This window comes from Austrofundulus limnaeus, unplaced genomic scaffold, assembly GCF_001266775.1.
Source record: "Austrofundulus limnaeus strain Quisiro unplaced genomic scaffold, Austrofundulus_limnaeus-1.0 Scaffold96, whole genome shotgun sequence".
Lineage (NCBI taxonomy): Eukaryota > Metazoa > Chordata > Actinopteri > Cyprinodontiformes > Rivulidae > Austrofundulus > Austrofundulus limnaeus.
Window position 1 is genome coordinate 1,654,876 of NW_013952498.1, and position 7,542 is coordinate 1,662,417.

Below are 7,542 nucleotides of genomic sequence, written 5' to 3' on the forward strand. Positions count from 1 at the left end.
GTGTGTGTGTGTGTGTGTGTGTGTGTGTGTGTGTGTGAACTAAAAGATAAAAAACAGAAACACTTATTTTCAGTGCAGAGGCTCAGAAACAGAAAGCCACAGCTCCTCTCGACCCTTCCTCTCTGGAGTCTAGAAATAAAACACAAAACCACAATCGAATCACTAAACTCGCTTTTTTTTTCATTTGAGAATAATTTCGAAAAGCTCAAACGTTTTTACCCATTTCAAAACATTAATTCATGCAGCTGTCAGGACAGTTTTTACAGAATGTGCTGTAAAGCAAATACAGCTAATGGGTAGAAAAATCTGAACACCTGTTTGTAGATCTCTGCACAGGCTTCCTGATGAAAGTAGACTCATTTTCAAAACACTAACATATAAATTTCTTCGCACCACAATATACTGTATATAAAACATTATATAGTCATATGACTCATGTCAGCAGACTAAAGTAACTAACTTGTGCTTTTTCTAAATCGGGAGAAGCTATGCCTTTTGTAAAATACACATTTCTGATTCTGAACAAGTCCTCACTGCTGGTATTTTTTAGAAAAAAAATCACCAACTGAGCCTTCTGTTCTGTGAAGATGTGGTAGAGTATTCCATAAAAGAAGTCRACATCTAAAATCAAATGAGACACGAGTATACATATCTCTTGTGTCGATGTGAAGCACAACATATAAAATTCAAACGTTCTAAAGCACGATGTTGGCTGATCCCACAGATCCTGTCATCTCCACATCACACAGTCAAACTGTGAAGCTGGCTTCCCCTTTAATAAGCCCATCCTCGCAGCAAGTTGACTTAACCCACAGTTCAATCCTTGACGGTCGCTATCCTGCATGTTTTAGTGATTTCTCTCCAACAAACCTGATTTTAATGACTGGAGGATTAGCTAGACTGCTGCAGAACTTGAATRGGTAATTTAACTACTGAATTAGGTGTGTCGGAGCAGAGAAACAAGTAAAACATGCAGGATGGAGGCCCTCCCCTGGTTTAATAAACCCCATCAAAAAAGATTCAAACGCTCTTTTGTAAAYCTTCACATCACGTCACTTAGTAGACATTCACTTTACATAGAAGTTCGGTCCATTAGCCAATAATATTCTATGTGCAATCTGAGTTGCAGAACAAGATGTTAAACCTAACCTGGCAGAGAAACCAACAAAGCCAACAGAGTAAAGATGTTTTAGCGGTTTAACAGATCATTTATTTTGGTTGAATGTACTGAGATATTTTTTAATAATCAACTACAGTTTTTGTTTCAAGTAATCACAAACTTTCATGTAAACACTTTATGTAAAGCTGATGAAGATGTAAATATTTATAAAATGATGGTCGACTGAACTGTTATTGAATTTGAAGATAAGTATTGTTTTGAAATGTCACGATCCACTTTGGTTTCGGCCATGTTTAGACTAGCCGTTAGCTCATCGATCTGGTCAGAATTAATTTGTTTCTTTAATCTGAGATCAATCAAAAAACTATCAGGTAAGACCTTTACTCTTCACAAACCCCTTTTTAAAAATCTGAACTATCCCTTTGAGGAAGTGAGGGCTGTCTTACGTCACCTGAACACATTCAGAGCAGCACGACAGTCTTCAAAAACAAAGACGAATGTGAATGGAGTGCGAGGAATTTGACTGAAAGTAAAACTCGCTGTCTAATCACTAAAGCAGCTGGAGAAGGTAAAAACTGTGGTGAATTTTAAATTTTTGCATTTAGTTTGGTTTTTGCATGATTAGTTATCAGCTGGTGTATGAATGTTAAGAGGTTAAATATTTCATTTAAAAGGGGTGAAACTGTGAAAAACAAAAGTGGTCTTTGTGTTTAGTTAAAACAGTTTGTGTTTCGGCTAATGTTTGGGAGGAAAATCACTACAAATACTCCTATAAATACCATTTAGACTGGGAATCTGAGTCTGTTGAAACCTACAGTAAGTAAGTTGATGTCATCCTGCTCGAGGCAGTGGGTGGAAGCGGTTTGTGATTTTGAATTTATTTTCAAGGTGATATATGGTGAGGYATGATTAGATTTTGAAGATACAGATTAGAAGCAAAGCAGCTTGAGGATTAGCAGTATTGTGATCATTTTAATGGAGATAAAACTACTGTCTAAACAGCCATCCTTGGGAATAATCAGTAAATACAATGTTTTGTTGTTTTGCTTGGCTAAAGAATTTCAGAGTGGAACGCAGCCTTTGATGTTGGTGAAGGATTTTGTTGTGACATCATCATCCTGAGACAACAGCAACTGCTAACTATGCCAACACCGTTAACACTGCTAAAGCTTCCCTACAAGACATCAAACTCACAGTTGTGTCTGGTGTCCAAGCTGCATTTCAAACTACCAGACCACGGGTTAGAATCAATGTTTTCAATTAACACATTTTGAATTTAAGTTTTAAAAGCCATCTTCAGTAGCTGTAACGGCGTTAGCGCCCCGTACAAAGGGTTTTCTCCTGTGTTTTGCCACAACTGCATTAACCACAGACAGAACCAACAAAAAGGCAACAAAAATAAAGAATCAGAGAAAAATCATCAATTATAAATGCAAATAAAACCTAATAATAATAATAAATTAATAATAGTTTTGCATTTAAAATCATGTTTTATTCTTTTCATCTGTTTTCCTCATTGAGAAGCCCAGGCTTTAACTTTCATTTGTATCTATTTTTAGTTTATTCTGTTTATTTTTATTGTTACTATCTTTAATTCTATTATTATTGCTAAAGTTGATAATGTCACATAGCAATATATTGTTTCTGTGGATTATGAATGTTCTGTATCTGCTGCTGCTCTTACACCCGAATTTACCCACGAGGGACAATAAAGGCTGTTTCTACTCTACTCTATTCTATTCTATTCTATTCTATTCTATTCTATTCTATTCTATTCTATTCTATTCTATTCTATCAGATTTCCGTTTTGTTGTATTTTATAAGTATAAACCAAGTTTATTTATTTATGAGAAATCAAAGTTTTTTTGTTTGTTTTTTTCAGTCAGTATTTAATGCAGCTAATAAATTGTTAAAATATAATGATATGGTTCTTTTTTAAAATTTAGCATATTATTCATGTTATGAAAAAAGCCCTCTTGATTGAAGCAAATACTCAGGTTTTTAAGAAAATGACTGCTTATCAATTATTTAGTCGATCGGGAAGATCAATCAACTTTAGATTAATTTGTTAATCAATAACTTGCATCACTAATTTAAACAGGAATTAAATTAATTTATATTTACGCATATTTTTATAATCAAGTGTTTCAATTATTTGGCCGATTCATCGATTAATCGAAAAAATAACCAATGGATTAATCGATTATTAAAATAATCGTTAGTTGCAGCTCTAAATCRCATTGCTTGTGGGAGGTTTTTGCAGCTTTTCTGATTTGTCTAAGCTTCTCTGTTGAGCAAGAGTAATAAAAACCTGAAGTTTTAAAAAGTTATAAACTCAAGCAGATAAAGCTGCTTTTAAAAAAACTGTCTTGTACCTGGTTACTGAGGTTATTTACTTCTGACAAGCAGAAACTAGTGATACACCAACAAAACAGTGTCAACAAGGTGGACTCAGCAGAACCCTTGTTCAGTCTAATGTCAGGCTCCCTCAGCCACAGGTCTGAGTAACCAGAGTAACAACAGGCTTCCTAATAACACAGATCTTTGAGGGCTGCTCGTGTGGCCACATTCTGATGGGGTCATCAGGGCAAAAACATGAGCACATCCATCCAAAACCCATAAAAACACCATTATCTAACTCTGAGTATGAGAAGAAGAGAGGAAAGGAATGAGACAGGCGATATTTCACCACATCATTGATGTCTCCCTGCATCACACCTAAATACTCAGGGCTAATCATTTAAATCCCTCCGAATTACCTAATCTCCTCATGATCTACCCAACATCTATGATACTTAGCCAAATATCTACAACTCAAAACAAACAGGTCCACCCAATATGAGTAACATCTCCATGGATTTGAGGGAAAAGAGACCATCAGATAAAGATAAATAAACATACTATGAAGCATGACAAGTGTTGGTGAAACGCGATCTGAGAATAATATTGAGCGTAGTGATGCAGTAAACTGAGGCAGATTGGAAAACAAAACTGACAAAATGTGAAAGCTGAAAATGCAGTTGGACYTGCTCGTGTCCTGGGCGTGTCGACCTCACCCTCCAGGCGAGCTGCGCGGAGGGTTGCAATGTACCTTTTCAGAGATGTATGCCACGCCCTGCAGCTTCAATCAGAGAAGCAGAGAGTTGGAGAAAACACTGCTCAATGAAAGCAAAGGGAAATACTGGTGGAGCGTTGCTGAAGTTATGCAAGAAACTTCTCTATTTTGGGTCAAATCTCGGTGTATTTAAGGGAAACGCCATGAGTCAGGCATCAGTCAGATATCGTCTTTAGGAATAAAAACGTAGTGGGTCTTGAGTCACACTCTGTGTAGTGGGGGGGTTTACAGGAGCTGAGCCACAACACGTTTTTAAAATCCAAACCAAAGATCGACCAATCACACGCCTGTGAAACCGTTTAAAAAAGGACCAATAGAAGCGTTAGGCTTTTGTCATGATCAGTACTTGAAAAACCAGAATCATTTGTCCAGACTGACATGAGATGTATTAAATTGATTCTCGTGTGACTTTCTCAGGGTTACTTAGTTCAGGTCGGTTCTATTAGCTCAAATGCTAAGCTAAAAAATATAATAAAACTGAACCATATTCCACTGATAATGGCGAGTCTGCTAGGAGGCCTAACCTTTTCAACAGGCACTCCTCTATCATGGATTTTCACATCTCCAGTCAGCTGAGCCCCACATTTCTAATTAACAGTTGCTTGTTACATTGAAAATGCAATCCATTCATCTCCCTGACGCGTGGTAAACTCTCCTGAAAGAAGATAAATGCGGAGCGTTCAGTGTCAACAGACACACAGAGCGTATGTTAAAACGGATTGCTAATCTTTTGGTTTGAGCAACATCTAAATCCCTGAATAAAGATTATTATGAGGCATCTTTGAAGGTGCGTTTCGACACAGCTGTGTGAAAGAAAAGCCAGCGGAGCGGTGCCTACATGCCAACAGTCAACCTGACCACAGCCAAGTTCACCGCTGCTTTTTACACAATACTAAAGCTCCCCGTCTGTGGTTGGCTGTCTCACTCGTTCCTTTTTACACAACGTCGCACCCTGCCCTGAGATTACTTCACTCCTTTTAGATGTTAAAAAAAAGGTGGTTGTGAAAAAGCCTGGGAGCAAATACAGGATTTACTGGAGTAATGTCAGTGAAAATGTGATGTGAGCGCTGCTCTGAAGGAGACAAATCAAACAGAGGTAATCGAAGGCAGTGTTGAAACTCCCACTTCACCCCAGGCTGAGGAGTCAACCGTCTCTCTCATACCTGTTCCTGGTGTCACCGGGCTGGTTTGGATTAGAAACTGCTGCCTGCACTCAGGCAAGACGAGCACACAGAGACATGTGCATATTTGCAAATAACACACACTGTAAGCATGTTGAACTCAGCTCCAGTTTCTGTAGAGACACATTTTATCATGCAGATTTATTTATCCCTTCAGGAGTAAACAATCACTGTAGACAAATGCTTTTTGGACTGTTTCTGTATCTGAGCACYGCTTTTCTTATTTCAGGACTTGTCTGGGTGTCTGTGTTGTGATCTTTCCCAACAAATTCCCATTCAGTTTAAAAACCTAACATTCTTTAGAGAATTGCTTGTCATCTTCTCCCACTTCCTGTCAGAGTTTAAAACTGAGATCTTATTTTGAGAAGTGACAAAACTGTTTTGGTTCATTCTTAAAAACATTACGATCTCATGAAATATTGCAAGATCTATTAGTGCTCAGAGTACRTATTGGGAAGGACTCTCTGTAACTACAATGTGTACTTATATTGTTGAGTTTTGCCTGTGTCTGTCTGTCTCTTTCTGTAAGCACAATCTCTCATGAACCAATAAAAAATGTCTATTGAAACCCAGAGAACACAGAGAGTACATCTACACTGTGTTCCAAATGATATTTTCCTCTGRTTTCCCTTAATAGTTGATGCAAATGACGACATAATTTTCAAGTCATCAACTGTTAGTATAAATCAAATTTTATTGAAGAAACCCCCCAATAATTAATGAGAAAATGATCATTTGTTGTATTTGCAGCATTAAGATGCCACATTTACAGGCATCTAAAGCTGTTTCAGTCTAAAACATCTTAACAGGCCAGGTTACATGTTAACATAGGCTCCACTGTTTGAGTTCACCTTTACAATAATTGCATCTCTTTGATTTACAAACAMCTGCAAGCCTCTGGAGCATCCAACAACTTGCTGTTCGTGGGACTCCAGAAGCACCAGCAGCTTCAAATCCCTGTTTGCTGCTTTGTGATAGAATTTTAGCAGCTGCTCTCTTAATCCGACACATTTGTCTGACAGAAATCTTCCTCGTTTGTGTCTTTATCTTCAAACCTGTGTGGCTCTGAATCAGCCACAAATACAGGATTTTAACAGTATGATGATCCTGTTTAAGTTTTTGAGAAAAATCTAATGTTTTCACTCCTTGTCGAAGGCATTGCACTGTTTGATGCTTTTTGGCTGCGGACATCCTTTGACTTTCTCATGTGGCTTAAAACCTGAGATCTGATTAATCACATGGAACATTGTTTTTAAGGAGTTTCCCTTTAATTGGGCTCACCTGGTACAGGTGTCTGTAATTGATTTCAATGATCCAAAGAGCCCTGAGACAAGCCATCCATGAGTTTTATTTAAAAACAAAACAATAAATTTATTGCACTTAAATACAATTGGCATTAAAAATTGGAACGCAGCGTCTAACTGTCGAACTTTTGAAGTCAACCCCGTTCAAGATTGATGTCATAGCCTCCCATTAGAAATCACAACCTTGCTCTAAGTTTCACAGTTACTGAGTTAAAATTCAATTCAAAAATACTTTATTGATCCCAGAGGGAAATTAGCAGTCATGGGCACAGTTCCCCTAAAGCGCTAATAAGGGAACTAATTTCCTGATTAGTGCTTTAGAGCTTTTGCTAATTTTTAAATTTATTAGTGGATTATCACTTGCTAAATTTATGGGCTAAATTTAGAAGCACTAACTGAGGTCTATAAATGTTATTGATCACCTTTAATGTTAACAGTTGAGGGTGAAATCTGTCACACATTTTGTTCATATGTGTCACTKATCCACCAGGTGACAACATATGAACTCAAATACAGMTGTGGRATGTCAATGAGAAGAATTAAGAGAGCAACATGACAACATGTGACTCGTTATCTGTTAAAGAATGTTCATGGGTTGACTGGGTTATTTTAGTGCTTTAGAATTAGCTTTTGCTAAAATTTCCAGTGTGTTAGTGTTTTAGAATTAGGGGACATAGATATTTGAATTAGTGTTTTAGGGCTAGTGGAACTAATTTTTTTATTAGTGTTGCCCACTGTAATAGAACTAATACTTTATGTTTAAGCTAGTAATTCATAACATCCTTTAATGACCTAGGTTTTCATGACGTGCTGTTCATCTGC